Below are 6,000 nucleotides of genomic sequence, written 5' to 3'. Positions count from 1 at the left end.
ATACTCTTTCCCTTTAAAATCCTTTCCAAGGTTCTTTTTCTCTCTTAAGTGCCTTTTTAGAATGGAGACAGAAGAGCAGAAGGCTGAAAAGAAAATGAAAAATTTTAGACTATTAAGGAACTATGGAGCAGAAGCAAGAAGAACTACAATCGTGCAGCCTGTGGAACAAAAGCCACATTCACAGAAAGACAGACAAGATAAAAGGCACAGGGCTATGTACCAGATGAAGGAACAAGATAAAACCCCAGAAAAACAACTACATGAAGCGGAGATAGGCAACCTTCCAGAAAAAGAATTCAGAAAATTATAGTGAAGATGATCCAGTACCTCAGAAAAAGAATGGAGGCAAAGATCGAGAAGATGCAAGAAATGTTTAACAAAGACCTAGAAGAATTAAAGAACAAACAAACAGAGATGAATAACACAATAACTGAAATGAAAACTACACTACAAGGAATCAATAGCAGAATAACTGAGGCAGAAGAACAGATGAGTGACCTGGAAGACAGAAAGGTGAAATTCACTGCTGCGGAACAGAATAAAGAAAAAAGAATGAAAAGAAATGAAGACAGCCTAAGAGACCTCTGAGACAACATTAAACTCAACAACATTCTCATTATACGGGTCCCAGAAGGAGAAGAGAGAGAGAAAGGACCCAAGAAAATATCTGAAGAGATTACAGTCGAAAACTTCCTTAACATGGGCAAGGAAATAGCCACCCAAGTCCAGGAAGCACAGAGAGTCCCATACAGGATAAACCCAAGAATAGCCACCCAAGTCCAGGAAGCACAGAGAGTCCCATACAGGATAAACCCAAGGAGAAACACATTGAGACACACAGTAATAAAACTGGCAAAAATTAAAGACAAAGGAAAATTACTGAAAGCAGCAAGGGAAAAATGACAAATACCATAAAAGGGAACTCCCATAAGGTTAAAGGCTGATTTCTCAGCAGAAACTCTACAAGCCAGAAAGGAGTGACATGATATACTTAAAGTGATGAAAGGGAAGAATCTACAACCAAGATTACTCTGCCATGCAAGGAACTCACTCAGATTCGATGGAGAAATCAAAAGCTTTACACACAAGCAAAAGCTAAGACAATTCAACACCACCAAACCAGCTCTACAACAAATGCTAAAGGAACTTCTCTAAGTGGGAAACACAAGAGAACAAAAGGACCTACAAAAGCAAACCCAAAACAATTAAGAAAATGGTCATAGGAACATACGTATCAATAATTACATTAAACGTGAATGGATTAAATGCTCCAACCAAAAGAGACAGGCTTGCTGAATGGATAGAAAAACAAGACACATCTATGTGCTGTCTACAAGAGACCCACATCAAACCTAGGGACACATACAGACTGAAAGTGAGGGGATGGAAAAAGATATTCCATGCAAATGGAAATCAAAAGAAAGCTGGAGTGGCAATACTCATATCAGATAAAATACACTTTAAAATAAAGAATGTTACAAGAGACAAGGAAGGACACTACATAATGATCAAGGGATCAATCCAAGAAGAAGATATAACAATTATAAATATATATGCACTCAACACAGGAGCACCTCAATACATAAGGCAACTGCAAACAGCTATAAAAGAGGAAATCGACAGTAACACAGTAATTGTGGGGGACTTTAACATCTCACTTACACCAATGGACAGATCATCAAACATGAAAATAAATAAGGAAACAGAAGCTTTAAATGACACAATAGATCAACAGATTTAATTGATATTTACAGGACATTCCATCCCAAAACAGTAGATTACACTTTCTTCTCAATTGCGCACAGAACATTCTCCAGGATAGATCACATCTTGGGTCACAAATCAAGCCTCAGTAAATTTAAGAAAACTGAAATCATATCAAGCGTCTTTTCTGACATCAACACTATGAGATCAGAAATCAATTACAGGGAAAAAAAGGTAAAAAAACCACAAACATGGAGGCTAAACAATACGTTACTAAATAACCAAGAGATCACTGAAGAAATCAAAGAGGAAATCAAAAAATACCTAGAGACAAATGACAATGAAAACACGATGATCCAAAACCTACGGGATGCAGCAAAAGCAGTCTAAGAGGGAAGTTTATAGCTATACAAGCCTACCTCAAGAAACAAGAATAATCTCAAATAAACGATCTAACATTACACCTAAAGGAACTAGAGAAAGAAGAACAAACAAAATCCAAAGTTAGCAGAGGAAAAGAAATCATAACGATCAGAGCAGAAATAAATAAAATAGAAACAAAGAAAACAATAGCAAAGATCAATAAAACTCAAAGGTGGTTCTTTGAGAAGATAAACAAAATTGATAAACCATTAGCCAGACTCATCAAGAAAAAGAGGGAGAGGACTCAAATCAATAAAATTAGAAATGAAAAGGAGAAGTTACAACAGACACCACAGAAATACAAAGCACCTTAATAGACTACTACAAGCAACTCTATGCCAATAAAAGGGACAACCTGGAAGAAATGGCCAAATTCTTAGGTATAACCTTCCAAGACTGAACCAGGAAGAAACAGAAAATATGAACAGACCAATCAAAGTAATGCAATTGAAACTGTGATTAAAAATCTTCCAACAAACAAGAGTCCAGGACCAGATGGCTTCACAGGTGAATTCTGTCAAACATTTAGAGAAGAGCTAACACCCATCCTTCTCAAGCTCTTCCAACAAATTGCAGGGGAAGGAACACTCGCAAACTCATTCTATGAGGCCACCATCACCCTGATGCCAAAACCAGACAAAGATACCACAACAAAATAAAATTACAGACCAATATTATTGACGCATATAGATGCAAAAATCCTCAACAAAATACTAGCAAACAGAATCCAACGACACATTTAAAGGATCATACACCATGATCAAGTGGGACTTATCCCAGGGATGCAAGGATTCTTCAATATACGTAAATCAATCAATGTGATACACCATATTAACAAACTGAAGAATAAAAACCATATGATCATCTCAATAGATGCAGAAAAAGCTTTTGACAAAATTCAACACCCATTTATGATAAAATCTCTCCAAAGAGTGGGCATAGAGGGAACCTATCTTAACATAATAAAGGCCATATATGACAAACCCACAGCAAACATCATTCTCAATGGTGAAAAACTGAAAGCCTTTCCTCTAAGATCAGGAACCTGACAAGGATGTCCACTCTCACCACTATTATTCAACATAGTTTTGGAAGTCCTAGCCACGGCAATCAGAGAAGAAAAAGAAATAAAAGAAATACAAATTGGAAAAGAAGAAGTAAAACTGTCACTGTTTGCAGATGACATGATACTATACACAGAGAATCCTAAAGATCCCACCAGAAAACTAATAGAGCTAATCAATGACTTTGGTAAAGTTGCAGGATACAAAATTAATGCACAGAAATCTCTTTCATTCCTATACACTAATGATGAAAAATCTGAAAGAGAAATTAAGGAAACACTCCCATTTACCACTGGAACAAAAAGAATAAAATACCTAAGAATAAACCTACCTAGGGAGACAAAAGACCTGTATGCAGAAAACTATAAGACACTGATGAAAGAAATTAAAGATGATACCAACAGATGGAGAGATATACCATGTTCTTGGATTGGAAGAATCAATATTGTGAAAATGACTCCACTACTCAAAGCAATCTACAGATTCAATGCAATCCCTACCAAATGGCATGTTTTAGGGAACTAGAACAAAAAATCTTAAAATTTGTATGGAGACACAAAAGACCCCGAACAGTGAAAGCAGTCTTGAGGGAAAAAAACGGAGCTGGAGGAATCAGACTCCCTGACTTCCGATTATATTACAAAGCTACAGTAATCAAGACAATATGATACTGGCACAAAACAGAACAATGGAACAAGACAGAACAAGATAGAAAGCCCAGAGATAAACCCACGCACCTATCGTCAACGAATCTATGACAAAGGAGGCAAGGATATACAATGGAGAAAAGACAGTCTCTTCAATAAATGGTGCTGGGAAAACTGGACCGCTACATGTAAAAGAATGAAATTAGAATACTCCCTAACACCACACACAAAAATAAACTCAAAATGGATTAGAGACCTAAATGTAAGACTGGACACTATAAAACTCTTAGAGGAAAACATAGGAGGAACACTCTTTGACATAAATCACAGCAAGATCTTTTGTGATCCACCTCCTTGAGTAATGGAAATAAAAACAAAAATAAACAAATGGGACCTGAGGAAACTTCAAAGCTTTTGCACAGCAAAGGAAACCATAAAGAAGACAAAAAGACAACCCTCAGAATGGGAGAAAATATTTGCAAACGAAGCAAGGGACAAAGGATTAATCTCCAAAATATATGAACAGCTCATGAAGCTCAATATTAAAACAACAAACAACCCAATCCAAAAATGGGCAGAAGACCTAAATAGTCATTTCTCCAAAGAAGACATACAGATGGCCAAGAAGCACATGAAAAGCTGCTCAATATCACTAATTATTAGAGAAATGCAAATCAAAACTACAATGAGGTATCACCTCACACCAGTTAGAATGGGCATCATCAGAAAATCTACAAACAGCAAATTCTGGAGAGGGTGTGGAGAAAAGGGAACCCTCTTGCACTGTTGGTGGGAATGTAAATTGATACAGCCACTATGGAGAACAGTATGGAGGTTCCTTAAAAAACTAAAAATAGAATTACCATATGATCCAGCAATCCCACTACTGGGCATATACCCAGAGAAAACCATAATTCAAAAAGACACAGGCACCCCAGTGTTCATTGCAGCACTACTTACAGTAGCCAGGTCCTGGAAGCAACCTAAATGCCCATCGACAGACGAATGGATAAAGAAGATGTGGTACATATATACAATGGAATATTACTCAGACATAAAAAGGAATGAAATTGGGTCATTTGTAGAGACGTAGATGGAGCTAGAGACTGCCATACAGAGTGAAGTAAGTCAGAAAGAGAAACACGAATATCGTATATTAACTCATATATATGGAACCTAGAAAAATGGTACAGATGAACCGGTTTGCAGGGCAGAAACTGAGACACAGACGTAGAGAACAAACCTATGGATACCAAGGGGGGAAAGCGGTGGGGGGGTGGTCCCTGGTGGTGTGATGAATTGGGCGATTGAGACTGACATGTATACAGTGATGTGTATAAAATTGATGACTAATAAGGATCTGCTGTATAAAAAAAATAAATAAAATTCAAAAATTAAAAAAAACAAAGAAACTATGAACAGTAATTTTGCTATTAATATTTTAGCAATAACAAAAACCAAAGAAGATTTAGGTCACAGACCGATTATGTTTCAGTTTTATTTGTAGTTTCCCTCTCTGCCCAGATTACTATAAAAGTCATTAACTAAGGCTGTGGGTTATAAGTGAAGGTTTTTCTTTTTGTTTTCTCACTGTCCCCTCCCCTGCCCCTCCCATTCTTAAGGTTGGCCGACAAGTAATTCTTCCTAACAGAAACTTTCAATCTGGAATTTATGAATTCACCATATTTTAAAAGCAACATAGATGCATAATTAAGTTCTATGTGAAATCGTTTTTAAAAATTCAAGAAAATAACCTTGCAAGGAAGTATCTTCCACACTGGGCAGTTCAGCTTGATTTTATCATAACATTTTATTAATCTTTTCCTTTAGGAAAATATGTGAGGATGATTCAAATATAAAAGACAGTTTTACAGAAATGCTCCAAATAGATGTAACTTATTTTGTATAGACACTGGGGAAGAAAAACCTATTCAGTATCCCCATGAAAATAAACTTTGCATAGTAATTGTAAACAACTAATGTAAGAAATCAAATTGTGTTTAGTAATAAGCTCTGTTCTAAAAAATTATTTAATGTGAGCATTCTAAATGATAAGAGTTGATTTCTAGGAGATGAGTTGATTCTGACATTTTAAGAAAGCAATGATGAAAAAAATGTAATAGAATGGAAGGATTAGGTTAAAAGCAAAGTACAAATATACT

The 6,000-nt window shown here is 36.1% G+C and overlaps 1 protein-coding gene across 1 annotated transcript in view; it reads right to left on the bottom strand.

Moving 5' to 3' along the window:
* Window positions 1-6,000, bottom strand: part of POC1B (POC1 centriolar protein B) — a 107,857-nt gene that overhangs the window by 60,228 nt on the left and 41,629 nt on the right. The window lies entirely within an intron of this gene.

Source organism: Lipotes vexillifer, unplaced genomic scaffold (assembly GCF_000442215.2).
Source record: "Lipotes vexillifer unplaced genomic scaffold, Lipotes_vexillifer_v1.1 scaffold415, whole genome shotgun sequence".
Lineage (NCBI taxonomy): Eukaryota > Metazoa > Chordata > Mammalia > Artiodactyla > Lipotidae > Lipotes > Lipotes vexillifer.
The sequence above is the reverse complement of the archived record's forward strand: the minus strand, read 5'-3'. Positions and strand labels throughout refer to the sequence as shown.